The sequence below is a fragment of the Perognathus longimembris genome, chromosome 12 (genome assembly GCF_023159225.1).
Source record: "Perognathus longimembris pacificus isolate PPM17 chromosome 12, ASM2315922v1, whole genome shotgun sequence".
NCBI classification, from domain to species: domain Eukaryota; kingdom Metazoa; phylum Chordata; class Mammalia; order Rodentia; family Heteromyidae; genus Perognathus; species Perognathus longimembris.
Genome location: NC_063172.1, coordinates 2,293,175 through 2,312,315, shown reverse-complemented (window position 1 = coordinate 2,312,315; position 19,141 = coordinate 2,293,175). Strand labels below are relative to the sequence as shown.

Genomic DNA, 19,141 nt, shown 5'->3' with positions numbered 1-19,141 from the left:
TTACTCATCTTCCGTCTCTCTCTACCTCAATGCAATGTCAGCAAAGCCTGTTATCCTAACCTTCAGAACACAGCCAGTATCTGCATACTTCTCATACCTCCAGCCTGCTTTCTCTGATTCCATCCTCAACCTGGCCATCATACCACTTTTATTTCTCTGCTCAAATCTCCACAACAGTAAATTTTCCCACAACAGGTTCCAATACACTTAGAATGGTCAGCAGGGTTCACCCACAATATAGCTCCTTTCTCTACACCCATATCTCAACCTCTTCTTCTCATAACCCCTAGTATCCTGCCCTCCAACCAGCTCACAGCCCTCCTTGCTATTCTTTGCCTACCTCAGGGCCTCTGCACTGCCTGTCCCTCCTAGTGGGACACTGAAATCTGACCCCTCCCCCCCATATTACTAATGTAAGCTAATAATTAAAAAGTCACAGATTTGTAGTATGTGCATACTCCTAGACTTTCTACTACAAAATAAGAGTGTGAATATATATATATATATATATATATATATATTATCATTAGGCTAGCTGGGCGCTAGTGGCTCACAACTGTAATCCTAGCTACTCAGGACGCTGAGATCTGAGGATGACAGTTCAAAGCCAGCCCTGGCAAGAAAGTCCATGAGACTTTTATCTCCAATTAACCACAAGAAAACCGGAAGTGGTGCTGTGGCTCAAGTGGTAGAGCACTAGCCTTGAGCTGAAGAGTTCCAAGACAGCACCCAGGCCCAGAGTTCAAGGCCCACTATGGGGGGGGGGGGGTGGATCATTAGATTAGTAAACAATGCTGAGCAAGATCAGTTAGAATGAAAGAGAACTTCAAATCCCTTTAAATGCTATATAGAATTTTGACCCATCTGGCTTACCTACAGAAACCTGACCTTAAATGTGAAGGTTACCAGGAATCAACTACTAAGAAATAAATTGCTTTTAAAGGAAGGTTACAAGAGTAGTTCATAAAAATATAGTAACTTTCCCATTTCTCATATAGCTAGCACACTTGTTTGTTTGCTTTAATCCCAAACACTATGACAATTTCTTGGAATAGTAAAATACTGATAAATGCTTTTATGTCAGCTAATACAAGGGATGTAAATAAAAGGTACTGTTCATATCACACACTTATAATTCAAATTCTTTTACAGCTCTATGTTTGCTTTAATCCAGAATTACAGGTTTAAATGACTTCAGCATTTTTATAATATAGTAACTCCAATTAATGACTAACTTTGGATCACTATATCCTATAGCAAGCTAATTTCCTGTATGCATTTCTGTCACTGTGTCTCATTGTTTCTACTATAAGAACAGGTAATTTTTAGGAAAATGTTAGTCAATCAACAAAAACTAAGGCTTGATAACAGTTCAGAGTGTTAGTCATAATTAAGGATATAATCACCTTTTCTGAAAGCAAACAAACTGGTCTCACAGTACAACTAACTCCCAAAGGTGGCAGTGTTGTCAGTGTTGACTCGTTCTGTAGAGTTTTTTTAAACAATTATTATACCTCCCTTCGGAAATGCTGGAGGATTTCAAGGGGAGGCTGGAGAAGGCACTGAATTGTGACTGGAAGATGAAAAGAAGTCCAGTTACCTGTGAGACAAAGAAAAAATTATTTCACTAGCCAGAACCTCAACTGCTATATCTATAAAACAAGAACAATGACAACTCCCATCCCTTATCAACCACAAACCATGACCAACCACAAAAGGCAAGCGAGCTGGGCACTGGTGGCTCATGTCTATAATCCTAACTACTCGGGAGGCTGAGATCTGGAGGTTGGTGAGTCAAAACCGGCCTGAAAATGTGAGAGACTTGATCTCCAAAATAATAATCAAAGAGCAGGGCTGGAGGTTTGACTCAAGGAGCAAAACGCCAGCCAAGCAAGTTCAAGGCCCCAAGTTCAAACCCCAGTACCAAAAAAATGAACAACACTTAACACTGCTCAAAGTAAGTTTAGAACTTCAGGCACAGCGAAATCCAGCTTATTCTGCCACTTCATCACCATAGTTTTTTTGTTTTGTTTTGTTTGGCCTTATAAGCAGGAAATAATGAACAGTAACTGTGCTGTTCCAAGGTAGGAAACACTGAAAACACTAAGAGGCTGAAGAGGCTTTGATGTTGTACCCCAGGCCCCTAAGCAGTTCACAACTCATGCAAAGTAAGCACAGATATCACATCTCCCTACACCTCACAAACACTCCTCCCTTAAGAGTCTGGTAGATGGCTGGGAATATGGCTCAGTGGTAGGGTGCTTGCCTAGCATGCAGGAAGCCCTGGGTTCAATTCCTCAGTACCACATACATAGAAAAAGCTGGAAGTGGTGCTGTGGTTCAAGTGGAAGAGTGGCAGGCTTGAGCAAAAGAAGCCAGGGACAGTGCCAAGACAAGCCCCAGGACTGGCCAAAAGAAAAAAAGATTCTGGTAGATCCGCTGAATACACATCCAACAAATCACCTTTAAAGCTTAAGTCAGTTTGAGTCTTAAATAATTCATAGATTCATTTTAATAGTGAGAAATAGGAACAGCCTACATGTTCAACAGGGAGGGAAAGAGAAAGTTTAGAACATCAAATAACCACAAAAACAATAAAAAGTGGTTTTCTTTAAAAAAAATTTTTCACTGACAATGGAAATACTCATTAATGAAAATATAAACATTTTTAAAGGTACGTTAGCTCCTGGCTCAAAAACCAAAAGTTTCCTTTTATGTATGTATGTATGTATGTATGTATGTATGTATGTATGTATGTATGTATGTATGTATTACAGTGATGGAGACAGAACCCAACACTTCATGCATGCTAGACAGCCTCTGGCATTTTTCAGGTAAAATTTTACGTATCAAAAAAGTATGGGGGCTGGGAATATGGCCTAAGGGAAAGAGTACTTGCCTTGTATACATGAAGCCCTGGGTTCAATTCCCCAGCACCACATATATAGAAAACGGCCAGAAGTGGCACTGTGGCTAAAGTGGCAGAGTGCTAGCCTTGAGCAAAAAGAAGCCAGGGACAGTGCTCAGGCCCTGAGTCCAAAGCCTAGGACTGGCAAAAAAAAAAAGAGAGAGAGAGAGAAAGAATAAACTATCTTTAGGAGATTACACAATTAGGGATAGAAATTCCACCTAGAAAAAGTTTACTGGGAAAAGCATACAGTTTAGGGCTGGGGATATGGCCTAGTGGCAAGAGTGCTTGCCTCGTATACATAAAGCCCTGGGTTCAATTCCCCAGCACCACATATACAGAAAATGGCCAGAAGTGGCGCTGTGGCTCAAGTGGCAGAGTGCTAGCCTTGAGCACAAAGAAGCCAGGGACAGTGCTCAGGCCCTGAGTCCAAGCCCCAGGACTGGCAAAAAAAAAAAACAACAACAACAACCATACAGTTTAACAGAGGTAGGAGTTGTGACTTAGCCCATACACATTTGAATTTTGTGCCATGCAGTTGTACTTTGTTAAAAACAATAAATGAACACAAAAGGTAACTATGTTAAAAGAAACAAGTTACCAGTATTTAGAAGTGAAACAGCTTTCTAAATAATTCTTAAGCCAAGTAACAAATTCAAAGAAAATTAGAAAATGCTTGGGGACAAGTAAGCATATACCACCAGTATCTTTACTATGCACCTGAAAGAGTACTTTAAAGGAAACTTGTAACTTTAAGTGACTGTATAATAAAAATGGAAAAGGCATCTGTTTTGACCTTCATAAAACAAATACATGAGCAAATCAAGCCCAAACAAGTAGAAATAAAATGAGGACAGTATTGTGCACTGGAACAAAAGGCAAGAAGGTAGATGAACAATGCTGCTCATCATCTCCACTCATTTCCATCTTTTTCTTTTTTTTTTTTTTTTGGCCAGTCCTGGGCCTTGGACTCAGGGCCTGAGCACTGTCCCTGGCTTCTTCCCGCTCAAGGCTAGCACTCTGCCACTTGAGCCACAGCGCCGCTTCTGGCCGTTTTCTGTATATGTGGTGCTGGGGAATCGAACCTAGGGCCTCGTGTATCCGAGGCAGGCACTCTTGCCACTAGGCTATATCCCCAGCCCCTCTTTTTCTTTTTTTTGCCAGTCCTGATTTCAACTCTGGGCCTTGGAACTGTCCCTGAGCTTCTTTTGCTCAAGGCTATCACTCTACCACTTGAGCCACAGTGCCACTTGTGGCTTTTTCTGTTTATGTGGTAGTAAGGAATCGAACCCAGGGCTTCAGGCATGCTAGGCAAGCACTCTACCACTAAGCTACAATACAGTATTAGCTGGACACCAGTGGCTCACATCTGTAATCCTCGGTGCTCAGGAGGCTGAGCTCTGAGGACAAATGTTAGAAGCCAGCCCAGGCAGAAAAATCCATGAGTCTTATCCTCAGTGAACACCAAAAAAAACCCCACAAAAAAAACCAAAAAGCCAGAAGCAGAGTTATAGCTCAAATGGCAGAGCATCAGCCTTGAACAACAAAACTCAGAGAGTACCCAGGCCCTGGGGTCAAGCAACAGGACTGACACCCCACCCCCCCCACAAAAAAAAAGAAAAGAGAGAAAGGAAGGGGGAGGGGTGAGGGAGGGACTGACACAGTATTAAATTGTTATTTTTATTAAGGTTCTGGTGACCCCTCCAAGTGTGTACTTGTAAAACAAATACCTCACCCTTGTGGCAGCCCTCATTAGCCCCATCCTCCTCAACCCCATGTCAGTCTACACCCAGAGCACGTCAACTAGGTGGTGAGTCCCAAACAGTCCAACCTTGTGCATGTTAAATATAATGGGGGGGGGGGGGAACTAACACTTTTCAAGCATCAGAACAGAAAGTATCAACATCTTATCACTTTTAAGGGAAACAATTACAATGTGCTTTATATACTGGAACAGTGAAGTCCTGGATTAGTAAGTATGGACTTTAAATAAGAAAATAAGAAAAGCTATAAACATTTGTTAGTAAATCAGTGGTTGACTGAAGATATGTGTGATACAGCTGATATCATACAGTCCTGCAGTTACTCTGCATAAGAGTGACTAACAGCAACAACTGCAATTCACATCAGTGACACATCAGGACACAGCCACACATCAGGACACCAGCCACATCAATAGTACACCAACCACTCATCAAGGTAATATGACAAAAGAGAGGAGGGTTTGTAAAAAGACTGTCTTATTAAAAGAGACGTTCTTCCAAACAAAACTTCACCCCTTTAATCTAGAAATCAGTAAATATAATGAAAAAATAGATTTTAGATTTCTCAATTCAAGCAACCACAGGCTGTAGAACAGCACTTACTCTGGAAAAACTAGTAAAGTGATTAAAATACAAGTCATCTGCTGGAAGGCAGCAGAGAACTGCTAAAACCAGTGAGAAGAGGTGCTAAAACTTCTGAAAATGAAGAATTGCAGAATCTTTTACAGATACTTTTACCTTTGGTATTCACTTGCCAATTCTAGGAATATGAGGGAGGCTGAGAATTTGGGTTCAGCTACCCACAAAAAAATGCTGCCACAGGCCAGGAAAAAAAAAAAAAAACACCAGATATGGTTTTGGCAAGTTAAGTCCTAAAAGCAAATATAGAATATTTACTGTCAAATATTACTCAGCAATAAGGAATGGAAATACTGGCATACACAATATGGATGAACAATGAAAATAATGTGCTATGTACAAAAAGCCAGACACATATATAACTGCTTTTATGTGAAATATCCAGAATAGACAAACCTATAAGAAGACCAAGTACATTAGTGGTTTCCTGGGACTAAGGGGTAGCAGACAATAACTGCTAATGGCATGGCCCTTCTTTTGAGGGTGATAGAAAGGTCCCAAATAGTCTGATAGTATAGTCTGGGAAAGATATGTGGTAGTTTAAATCAATTTTTAAGGGGGAAAAACCCTGACTAGAGGCATAACTCAGTGGTACAGCATGTGTGAAGCCCTACATATGATACCCATTACTGGAAATTTTTTTAAAAATCAACCAAGAGCTGCAAATAAATAAAATTCTTTTAAAAAGTCAAGCACAGAAATTTAACAATTTTTACTCCAATCTTACTTAAAATCATATTTAAAAATAAAATTATTAGCAACTGAAAATATATCACTGCTTCTCCCCCTCACGCCTCCCCCCCACCCCCCATAAACCTGATCTTAGCTGGGTGCTACTGCCTCATATCTGTAATCCTAGCTACTAAAGGGGCTGAGATTGGGTGTACTGAGGTTCAACACTAGGCTAGACAGAAAAGTTCCCCAGACTCCATCTCTAGAATAACTAGCAAACAGCAGGACTGGACAACTCCGACCAGCACAGACAATCATCAGCAACACAGACCAGCAACAAGAAATGGGAAAGCTAGGGACAGTGCTCAGGCCCTGAGTTCAAGGCCCAGGACTGGCCAAAAAAAAGAAGAGGAAATCAGTGTTCAATATTTATGCACAGAACAATGGAGCACTTAAATACATTACATAAATACTTATGAACTTATAGAACATAACAGACCCCAACACAATAATAGTGGGAGATTTTAATACTCTGCTCTCATGAAAGGACAGGTCAGCCAAACAAAAGATAAGCAAAGAAGCCTCTGAATTAAATGACACCATAACCCAAATGGACTAGCAGTAACTACACAGTATTCCACCCAACAACGACCCAATTCACATTCTTCTCAGCAGCCCATGGAACATTCTCCAAAACTGATCAAACCATAGGACACACAAAGACTCTAAGCAAATATGAGAGGATTCAGATAGTTCCTCACCTCCTACCTGACCAGAGTGGAATCAAACTAGTTCTCAACAACAAAACATATTGCAGAAAACATTCAAACACATGGAGACTGAATAACACATTACTGAGTAACACTTGAGTCACAGAAGAAATTAAGGAAGAAATTAGAAAGTTCTTACAATTCAATGAAAATGAAAACACATCACAACAGCACAATCACTGCCAAGAGTGAAATTTATAGCTCTAAGCACACACATAAAACAGCCAGGTACTGGTGGCTCACTCCTGTAATCCTAGCGACTCAAAAGGCTGAGATATTAGGATCACAGTTCAAAAGCCAGCCGAGGTAGAAAAGTCCTAGTGAGACTCTTATCTCCAATTAACCACACTCAAAAACCGGAAGTGGTGCTGTGGCTTAAGTGGTAGGGCATTAGCCTTGAGCACAAAGAAGCTCAGGGACAGTGCCCAGGTCCTGAGAGCTCCACCATCACCAACATCAAAAAGAAAACAGAAATAGCTCAAGTAAATAACCTCCCAACTAAAAGTGCTAGCAAAACCAATGTACAATGCCTAAAGTGCCTCTTCATATTTATATAAAATAATATGCATGCTGAAACACCAGGATATGAAAACAAGAGACCTTTTTTTTTCCTTTTTCCTTTTTGACTTTTGATGATTGTCTTCTTTACCTTATGTATGATGTATTCAAGTGTACACATTTGGAAGGACTGGGGGAGGGTACAGGGCTTGAGGGAAAAGGGTGAAAAAAATACCGCAGTGGAGCTCCCTGGACACTGATGCAAGTGAACTACACAACTCATGGGTAAAGACAGGAGGGAGAGACAGGGAGAGAATAAGGGAACAGGAGATACTCTATGAAAGGAAATGTACTCGTTATCTGACTCATGTAATTGTAATCCCTCTGTACATCACCACTATGATAACAAAAAGTAAAATTAATTTTTTTAAGCAGGACTGTAAGTATCTCCCAAGTGGTAGTGTGCTAGCCCAGCAAATGCAAAGCCTAGTTTAAACCCCAGTAGCCCCTGCCCCCGACACACACACACACAAATGCCACCTTATCATGTTCTGACATGTTTCCCAAATCAGTAACCAGCACCATCATCAGTTGCACCGTCCTCCTAGCTTCTCTGTCCACTGAGGCATTCCTCCACTCAAGTTCCCACAAAGTTCCCACCCCACACAAAAACAAGGGTCCAGGACCTTACAATGGCCTCAAAGATTTAAGGGCTCTGGAACCACCATGGGAAGGCATTCTCTCCTCCGCCTACTAGCTGAATAGCTCCCCAGTTTAAATGCATAGCATTTGTCATGCCTCTATTTGTTCTGTCTCTGGAGTCATATTGGTGAAATGTTCAGGCCATCTGTTAGAGACTTACTTCTATTTTCTACATGTAAAGCTCCTCATTTCTAAAATCATCTGTCTTTAGAATGTTTCCTTTTCTACGGATTTTAAATAATTCCTTGTATTGCCACCCTCAAACCAAATATTGATAACTAGGTCTTCTTGGGCAAAAGTTCTACCTTTTCTTGATAATGACAATTGCTAAATTAAGCTACAATGATAATCTCTTTCAAATTCATAGAGCTTAATTTAGACTAACATTTAAAGTTACTTGCATAACTGAAACCTCACAATTCCTAAATTTAAGACAATTTTATTCAAAAGTGGTTTTTCAACATGTATTGTGACCTCCAATTAAGCAACCTCATATCCTTAAGCACTATCTGTAGAAAGGGAACATGCTATATAGTTAAGGAATTTTCTTTCTAAGGTACAGAAGTGACCCCCTGAAAAACCTGACAGTCCTATAGGGAAGCCTATCTGGTATCATTTTTCTGTCCAGTGGCAGCATCCCACTTTGAGTGTTCCTACAGTCATTACACTGTCCCTCTCCTGCCCACTACATATTGTAGAAACTGACAGACCTATTGTGAAGTGCATTAGGCCCTAGGTCTCAAGGAATGGCAAGTCTTTCCAAAATAAGTGCTCCAGGGAGAGAAAAGGGCAAAATAAACATGTTAGCATCATAAGGCACAGCTGACGCCAACTCTACCCCTCTAATTCCAAATTACATAAAGTGATGCTTTCTTCTTTTACTTTAGCTAGTATGAAGTGAATTTCTGTTATTTGCAAATATAAATTCCTTGGCTAATAAAATTCATAAACCCCTATCATACTAACTAGAACTATTCCCAATTATTCAAATGCCACACTAAAAAATTATTTTCATTTATTCATGTGAGCATGACTAAGAAAGCACCTATTACATGCCAACCTGAACACATTAGTGTGTGTGTGTGTGTGTGTGCAAAAACACAAACATACACATGCAGATCTGGCTGATTAATTAACAAGCAGTTCTGTGAGATAATGGGGAGAAGACCCACATGGTGTGAGCCAATCTCAGAGGCATGACCCCTGAACATACATGCACATGTTTCTGCTACACGTGCACTTGGGAATGGAACTATCATATCACAGACTCTGTATGCTTAGTTTTAGTAAGTACTAGAAAACTACTGTCCAAACTACTGTCCAAAGTACAAATTTACTGGCCTATCTATGGTGGAAGAAATTCTTATTGCAAGTCAAGTAAAAGCAAAGTAAAACAAGCCCAGAAAAAAGATAGCATTATCTCAGAGGAAAGTAAGGGACTGTAAAATCAGTAATTATAGTATCCTAGTAGTGATACCATCCTATAAGGAAGGAAGGGGTAGGAGAGGGCGATTGTTTAAAAAAAAAAAAAATGAACTGAGCTCAGAACTGGTGGCTCATGCCTCTTATCCTAACTTCTCAGGAAGCTGAAATCTGAGGACCACAGTTCAAATCCAGCCTGGGCAGAAAAGTTGATGAGACTCTTATCTCCAATTAACAACCAAAACCCCAGAAATTGACCTGTAGCTCAAGTAGTAGAGCACCAGCCTTAAGTGAAAAGGCTCAGGGATAGCACCCAGGCCCTGAGTTCAAGCCCCAGGACTAGCACACACACAGCACGTGCGCACGTGTGTGCACACACACAACCCTGTTCTTAATTCTCATAAAAATAGCACCAAGAAAAAAAAAACTAAATTCAAATATATTCAGAGGTCTGGTGCTAGTGGTAATGATGAACCTATTATTCCCAAAGTACACCTCCTTTTATATGTATACTGATACAGCAACTACAACAAGGGGCTAATAAATAAGGATAAATACACAAATACACACAGGTAGATAGATGCATAACTATAACGAGAAGGGAGGGAGACCAAGTGCACATCTATGCTTTGAGGAGAAACATTTTGAGTTATTGTAATTATTCAGCTTGACTTTCCCATAAGTGAGAAAAAGTTTTCAAAGAATCTTCTTAGAGACAATGGAGTGAGGTCCAACACTGAAAAGAAGGCACAGGCTCTGTGGCTGCAAACTGACAGAGCAACTACCCAAACTGAGGATCCCGAGATAATGGGAAAGCTTAAATTAAGTTTATTATCTTTCTGTGGTTCTAGGGAACGAACCTCGGCCATCATATATGCTAAGCAAACACTTTATAGTACCTCTTAATACATTCTGTTAAGGCCTGTAAACATCCTTTCTAAAAATATAGGGAAGTAAAAATGGTTAAACTCTTTAAGTTATGTTCTACTTTTTAAATTCCACTTTGTATATATAGTATATAGTAACTACAAAAAAAGTTACAATGCAATCTTTCAGAACTAAGACATTTTAAACAGCAATTAACATGTCGATGACACATATAATACAACTGGAATGAGCATGGTATGCTCATTCTCACTGGTGCAGCAATGGCAACTGCTGCATGACTGCCACCTGGCTGAGGCAACTGGAATTGACATCAATTTTAAGAAACATATCAGCATTGTTTTTATTTTTATTTCTATTTTGTGCCAGTCCTGGGGCTTGACCTCAGAGCCTAAGTACTGTCCCTGAGCTTTTTATGCTCAAGGCTAGGACTCTACCAGTTGAGCCACAGTTCTGCTTCTGGCTTTTTGGTGGGTGATTGGAGGTTGGAGTCTCTCAGACATTCCTCCCCACGATAGCCAAACTGTGATCCTCAGATCTCAGCCTCCTGAGTAGGATTACAGGTATGAGCCACCGTGCTGGCATATACCAGCATTCTTAAGCCTTCAAAACTAAGGTAAGGCCAGACACTGGGGAAGCTGGGCACAGATGGCTCATGCCTGTAAATCCTAACAACTCAGGAGGCTGAGATCTGAGCATCACAGTTCAAAGCCAGCCCAAGCTGAAAAATCCCCCTGAGACTCCCTCCAATTATTCACCAGAAAACTAGAAGTGGAGCTGTGGTTCAAAGTAGTAAAGCACTAGCTTTAAGCAAAAGAGCTCAAGCACAGCACTCAGGCCCTGAGTTCAAGCCCTATAACCAACGGGGGAAGACAAAAAAAGAGGCACATAAAAAAATAAGAAGCAACTCTCAGACATACTTTTAAGAAACTCAATGTACAACTGTAATTGAGTTTTAAGTTCAGTGAGAAGTACTTTTGCTATTTACTATGCACTTTTTTATTCCTAGCAATATAAAATATAGCCTACAGGTACAGCTGATTAGCTAGTAGAAGAATATAATGTAATTAGGTTTGTCTAATCAATATCAGAAAACATCTTTTATTTACAAATCTGGTAAAATCACAACTATAAAAGCCTAACCAAGAATGAATCCTAAAATAATTTACCTTCTAAAATACCTATTATTTGTGTTAATTAGGCAATTTCACTGTACAAAGAAAAATGCTTTTGCCAGTAGGAGTACAAAATTTGAGTATGTAACATTTAGTATGTAAAGGAGAAAATCCACAAATAAATCAGATTAGTAAATCAATCAAGCACTCCAAGAGCATGTTTCCAAAAGATATAAAAGATATATCCACAGAGCAATGTGATATACAAATTCTATATTTAATATGAAAAATTTTAATGCACCTGGAAAGGAAGGAAGGAAGGAAGGAAGGAAGGAAGGAAGGAAGGAAGGAAGGAAGGAAGGAAGGAAGGGAAGAGGAGGAGGAGGAGGAAGAGGAAGAGGAAGAAGAAGAGGAGAACCGTTTCCATGGGCTTTGACAAGTATCTTCCCACTGGGGAATCACCATCACACTGTGAAGAGATTCCTCCCTCATCCCAACAGTCAGCGTTTTTTGTCCCAAGTTCCCCTTCCTCTCTGTACCAGGCAACTACTAATTTGCTTACAAATTTGCTTTTATCGTGTTATATCAATAGACTCAAAGATACATAGTGGACCTCTGTGTTTTCACTTACTAAAATGCTTCCGAGATCCACCTATTTTGTTGTCTACAGCAACAATTAATTACTTTCAATTGCTAGAATTCCACAATCTGTTTGTACTACAATCTGTTTATCCACTTATCAGGTTATGGATATTTGTTACCAATGATTAAAGAAAAATATATAAATTTATATTCCTTGAAAAAAAATATTCACAAAGAATCCTCTGTGTGGACATTTATTTTCATTTGTCTTGATTAAATACCTAGGAATAGGGATGCTGAGTTTCATGGCAAGTATATGTTCAGTTTTATAAGAGACCATCAGACCAGTTTCCAAAGTAGTTGTAACACTTTGAACCCCCAACGGTAAAGCATAAGAATCTAATCGTTCTACATCCATTGACACTGCCACGTCCTGTATGCTTGTTGTTGTTGTTTTTACCAACAACCAATCTGGCAGGGGTGTAATGCTCTCTCATTGAGGCTGCTTTCCTTGGCCAGGTAGCTTAACCCTTACTGATTACATTTTAGTCTCATTCTTTTCCTGCTACACTTTAATTAAGGCATCCTGTGAGAAGTCCACCTGGGAAGATGGTCACATTTTCCCACACCTGTACTAAGACATAGCTAAACAAATTAGAGAACTCCATGAATCTTTGGGGAAGAACTGTCCTATACTGCTGTGTCCTTCCTGCTAGATGACTCTCCTATTAAGATTTCATCCCATTCTTTTTACCCATTTTCTTCCCCTGGCTGTTGGAAAAAATCTACAGTAACTATAACCAAGTAGACATATATTTTACCCCTAAGCTGCTTGCTATCTTTCCTAAGGATGGGGTGACAAGATGGTGCAGACCTCCTATCTGCTGTCCTAGCACCATCACTGCAAAATGGATGCAAAGATTATAGCACAGCGGCAGTAGCCGCTGTCTCTCCTGGCAGTCTAAGACCACAGAACTTCTAGATGGAGTATAGAAACACAGTATAGACCACACAAAGGCACAGGAACAGACAACTTGGAGACTTCCATCCATTTGGGCTCCAAGGATGGAACAAAGACAAAGTGCTCTCCCAAATTAGGCAAGAGTGAATGCTCCTCCCAGAGTGAAGTCCACCCAGAATTAGAGCAATGAAGACCAAGAAAACACATGCCATGGCAGAGTAGAACAGGAAAGAGCTACGTATCACCCAGATTCCTGCTCTGAACAGTCCAGACACACATGAAAAAAATGCCAACAACAGAATCTCTACTTGTAAACAAACACAGGTTACTAAGAATATTAAGACACTAGCATACTGACTTTAAATTCTCCTCAACCGACTAACAAGACAATGTACAAGGGAGCCTCCTTAGCTCTGTTTTGTTTCCTTATGCCTAAAATTCCTATTCTCCATTTCCAGCAGGTTTCTGTGACTAAGTTGTCCTCTGCACTCAACACTCTTCCTTACTGGAGATTTCTTGGGCATCCCTGGTTGTACTCAATCCTTCCTACTGGAAGTTTCTTGCACAATCCAAGATTGCTTCCTGTCTCCAATGTTTCTAGCTCTCACTCTACGCAGACATGTCTTAGTCATAAACACTCAACCCTTGAAAATATCTGACACCCAAGGAAGTTTTTTGTTTTGTTTTTGTTTTGTTTTGTTTTGCTAGTCCTGGGCCTTGAACTCAGGGCCTGAGCACTGTCCCTGGCTTCTTTTGCTCAAGGCTAGCACTCTGCCACCTGAGCCACAGTGCCACTTCTGGACATTTTCTATGTATATGGTGCTGAGGAATCAAACCTAGGGCTTCATGTATATGAGGCAAGCACTCTTGCCACTAGGCCATATCCCAGCCCCCCAAGGAAGTATTTATAAGCCCAATTTTTTCCTGCTTTGGTCCATGCACAAAGTTACCTGGTCACTGCAATTGTATACTGGGCCCATTTTTGGGGCCCCTTAATTGCATTGCCTATTTACCTTTGATTCTGAGTTCACTGTCAGGGAAGAAGGAATGCTGATTTCACCCAACCTGGAGGTGGCTTCAACTGGGCTGCGAGACACATCTTTTTCCAAGGATGAACTTCCAGGATTTCCTGGTGACGGGAAAGATCCCAGACAAGCCTCCATGTTATCAGATATGCCTCAGGCAGGGTGCTGATGATTCTCCTGCCAGTAATCCTAGCTCCTCATCATTCAAAGCCAGCCCAGGCAGGAAAGTCCACGAGGCTCTTATCTCCAATTAATCACCAGAAAGCTGAAGTGGAACTGTGTATGGCTCAAGTATTAGAGTCCTAGTCTTGAGCAAAAGAAACTCATGGACAGCACCCAAGCCCTGAGTTCAAGTCCCAAGACAACCAAAAAAGAAAAAAAAAAGACCAATGGATAGACTAGGGATGTTGGGGTGTCACATAGGAATATAGACACCAACGGGAAAGGAACTCAGCAAAGTTTACTTTTGCATAAGGATGGCACCATCAGACAAAAATCTGGCAAGCAAGCAAGGCAGGATGCTGCTCCCTTTTCATCCCTAATTCAGCAGGCCCTACCCCTCTATTCAGATTGGGTGAACTCAGGTTCACAGTCTGCAAAGGGATGTGGCTTAATTAACCTGATGTAACTAAAATTCAATAGGTTTGTAATATGCCTTAGTTAAAATGTAGCAAAAAAGGGATGTGAGTATAATGTAATCAACAAGGGACAAGCCACCTGGCCAAAGCAGGAACTTCTCAGAAAAACAATTCCCACAAGATTGACAGAAAGGAAGCAAGCCATTTTGATAGAAAAGAGGCTTTTCATACACAAGAAGGTCACTGGCAGCTCAGTAGGTGGCACTGTTGCCTGTCTGTTAAATACATGCCCTGTACAATGATGCACTGTGGCTAAGCACAAGAGCTAGCTAAGCTTTGGTGAAAGTGACAGGAGGAGCTGGTCCAACTATAAAGAACCCCGGATAAATATCTTAACAGTTCTCATCTGCTATAAAGAATTAAGATGTGGAATTCACACAACACATACAAATGACAGCTATTATGACTATACTCTACCAGTCGTAATTCCCCAAATCACAAATGTTAAGACTGAAAGGTGTGCTCTTCACAAATCTGAGTACAAACTTGGAGCTTTAGACAGCAGGGAGCCTCTACACATAATAACTCCACTGGACTGAAGGAAGAGCTCTGTTAGAGGGCCATACATACCATGACATGAAAAGTGCCTTGGAGTCTGCAAATGTAAGGCCAGCTCCAGGCCTTATTTCTAACCTCAGCCTTATTCTAACCTCCTGACCCCCAAACTTGGTGACACTGCTTTTCAAAAACAATCAACCCATTCTTCATTTTTCACTATTTCATTATTGTATCATCTAGATGGAAGTCATATTTGCACACCTCAATGATATTTCCTCAACCCCACAGCTTGCCCTCTCCTGAAATAAGCTAATCAAACAGCAATGGAATTGCTGTTTCTCTGGTTCTTGCTAGAACTCTGAAGCGGCACCACAGATTCCTACACCAATGAAATGGCTTAGATAGCCAAAGGCCATGGTGACTGTTTTGGACAGGTGTTCTATGAGAATTTTTCCATGAAGCAATGCATAAATATGCTTTAACATTTGGATCCAGATGTTCCTAATATATTCTATGTTCAAGTTTTAAGACAACAGTGAAAATTCACCACCAGTTAATGCCTTGGAAGGCAAATTTCCCACGTAGTCTTGTTTAAAATTCCATAGAGCAAAGTTTGCATAAAGTCAGCATACACAATCCAGCAATTCCCAACAAGAGAATCTTTTCAATTACCAAGAAGTAACAGATCACTTCCACCACTAGTCCACAGTTTTCTCTGCATCCCATCCTCCACCCAGAAGCTCCTGTCAATGAAGGCCTGTTCCTGATAAGCATCCCCCAGAAAAACTACTTCCTGGAGGTTTCCTTGACATTTCCTCAGTGTTGTCCCTGTCTTACCTGGTTCAGCACTGCAGACTCCTCCCCAGTGCCTGCAGGCCTCCAGAGGAGCATTCAAGGCAAGCAAGGAGAGAAGGAGAGGAGGAGGGGAGGGGACGGGGAGGGGACACAGACATGTTTTTTCTTCCAGAAAGAGCTCTACCAAACCACATTAATCAAACAGCAGAAACAAGAAAATACAAACTTGAAGAAAGGAAATGTGACCTCACTATACAAAATGGCTTAATAGTGAGCAATGTTTACTAGTTACAGTCATTAAAAATAAAATACAGAGGCTGGGGATATGGCCTAGTGGCTAGAGTGCTTGCCTCATATACATGAGGCCCTAGGTTCGATTCCCCAGCACCACATATACAGAAAATGGCCAGAGGTGGCGCTGTGGCTCAGGTGGCAGAGTGCTAGCCTTGAGCAAGAAGAAGCCAGGGACAGTGCTCAGGCCCGCAGTCCAAGCACCAGGACTGGCCAAAAAAATAAAAAAATAAAATAAAATAAAATACAGAGCCAGGCACCGGTGGCTCAGGCCTAGCTACTCAGGAGGCTGAGATCTGAAGATTGCAGTTCAAAGCCAGCCTGGGCAGAAAAGTCCCCAGGAAACTTTTATCTCCAATTAACCACTCAAAAAATAGAAGTGGCATGGTGGCTTAAAGTGGTAGAGCACTAGTCTTTTTGTTTTAATTTTTATTTTTTTATTGTTAAGGTACAGAGGGGTTGCAGTTACATATATAAGGCACTAGTTTTGAGTGAAAGAGTTCAGGGATAGAGCCCAGACCCTGATTACAAGGCCCAAGACCAACAAAAATAAAATAAAACACAAGTCTAAACAAGAACTATAGAGGCAAATGAAGAAGACACAAAAAAGGAAAGAAGGTATGAAAAAGTACCCACCTATCCCAATAGAAGTTCAAATTTTTGTAAGTCTAACACATCAGTGATTACCACATAACATGCTGTTAGAAATCAGGGATGGAAATGCTTGAAGCAATAGCTCAATAAGAAACTGCTTCCGGAGCCTCCAGAAGCAGTCACCGGCAGGGATAGGAGCTGGCCCATGGCCCACCACTTCCTAGATGAGCCTTTCATCACATTTAACTCATGTTCACATACCCTCTGAGAGGGATTTCTAATAAAGAAACAGAAGAGAAACCATGGCAGAAGTACACTGGTGTTTTCCCAAAACTAAGCCACACACTATCCTCTTGACTGGTTTCAAGTTTCTTAGGAAACGAAGCCCAAGGAGCCAGTGTTCCTGTCCACTGAGCAAGCAGAGCGGAGCAAGCAAGCACAGCAAGCAGTAGCAGAAGCACATGCTCAAAGACAGCTGCGTTCCAAACACTCCATTCCCCACCTCCAATACACGCCAGCTACTTATTTGCTCCTGAGAAAGTGGTTTTACCTCTGGAACTGAGTTTTCTCACTTAGTAAAGGTGGCAATGATACTATGGTACCTTACACACCAAGCTGGTTCTCCAGCACCAAGTGCACATCCAGAATGACTAAGTACCTGAGTAGTGACTCAAGGGCTGAGCATCTGGTGCACCCCCACCCCAAAAGGCCAACTTCAAACTTCAAACACATTCTATACTATGGTTTTATTTTCCCATCACATTTCCCACCACCTAATACTTAACACAACAACTTACTATGTTCGCTCATACTACTGCTTCTCAAATGTGTACAGAACTCCGTTTTGCTTACTGACATATTAGAGCAACTGGAAGCATGGCTGGCACTTAGTAGAAGCTCAGCAAACAGTTCCTGAATTGAACTGTTAAGTCTATAATTCAAAACCAATCTTTCTTTTTCTTTTTCTTTTTGAGCCATGCTGCTGGCCCTTTTTGCTCTAGTTATTTTTCAGATAGGTTCTCTGCTTATTCCCAGATTGATCTGGTACAGAGATTCTCCTACCTATGTCTCCCACATGGCTGGGATTACAGATGCATATCACCACACCCAGCTTGTTCACTGAGCTTGGGCTCTTGCTAACTCTCTCACCCCTCAGTGCCTACAACAGTAACTCCCAATAGCCTCCTTCTGAGTTGCTGGCACAAGTGTGAATACTGCATCTAGCCCTCAAACAAATTTTCTGCTCCTACTGTCCTACTAATCAACCAATTTAAGGGGAAAAAAGAACAAAAACTCAGCTGGTTAGCAATGGCTCATACCTGTAATCCTAGCTACTCAGGAGGCTGAGATCTGAGGATCTGAGCCAGTCATGGCAGGAAAGTCTGTGAGACTCTTTTATCTCCAATTAATCACCAGAAAACCAGAAATGGTGCTATGGCTCACGTGGTAGAGCACTAGCCTTGAGTACAGAGGCTCAGGGACAGCGCCTAGGCCCTGAGTTCATGCTCCACAACCCACCAAAAAAGAAAAAGAAGCTCACTCCACAGTTCAATACACATACAAAGATGCCTTTCATACTATTTCTGGGCTGCTAAGAGCTTAGCACTTCACAAAAGTCAAATACAGATGCATTCTAGTTTTATTCCCACCCATCTCATCTGAGCCTCTCCATCCTACGTGGCTCTTGCAACACCTTTCACTCACTCTCAGAGGTGTCTGTACACCCAACCTTAGAGAAACAACCCCAGACCTAAGAACTACTTCCACTATGCAGCTATGCAACATAGCGGGAGCTCAATAAATATTTAACAATGAAGAAGTAAAAATGTTTTGCCTGAAGCCCCACAGGGGTGCCCCCTGACGACCCTATTTAGGGTCAGACCAGCTCCATACATCTCTGTGTTTATGTCCTGTGTCCTGTCTCCTGGCTTGCCACCATGGTGTCCCAAGTCAGTCTTCCATTGGAGCTGAACTGGTTTGTTGGTATTGTTTTTGTTCTTTCTTCCTTCAATGGCCTGTTTCCTGACAGTACTTGGGGGCTACAGGCCTTCATAACTACTGGCTGCCTGCAGACTGCTGACGCTCTAATAAAGACTCCAAGATTCAATCCTTCAAAATGTGGCTTCTTTGATAAGTTACCTTACAACAGTAGGCTAATTATTAGCTCTATTTCTCTGAAAAGTGGCAATGAAAGTACGTGTGTGGTTTAAAGCCAGACTGGGCAGGAAAGCCAACAAGACTTGCGGGGGGGCGGGGGGGGGTAGGTGTCAGTCCTGGGGCTTAAACTCAGGGCCTGGATGTTGTCCCCGCCTTAAGGCTAGTACTCTACCACTTTGAGCCACAGCTCCACATCTGGTTTTCAGGTGGTTAATTGGAGATAAGA

At 41.3% G+C, this 19,141-nt stretch overlaps 1 protein-coding gene across 8 annotated transcripts in view; it reads right to left on the bottom strand.

Annotated features, from left to right (window-relative positions):
- Positions 1 to 19,141, bottom strand: part of Ptk2 (protein tyrosine kinase 2) — a 201,261-nt gene that overhangs the window by 151,778 nt on the left and 30,342 nt on the right. For 2 of the 8 annotated variants that reach the window (XM_048358853.1, XM_048358858.1), the window contains exons 1-2: positions 5,410 to 6,314; positions 1,407 to 1,600 (exon numbers count right to left, since the gene is read on the bottom strand). The gene's annotated coding sequence lies outside the window, so the exon portion shown is untranslated. Of the gene's footprint in view, positions 1 to 1,406; positions 1,601 to 5,409; positions 6,317 to 19,141 lie in introns of those variants that run through there. The other 6 variants (XM_048358863.1, XM_048358855.1, XM_048358859.1 and 3 more) reach the window with 6 other exon arrangements.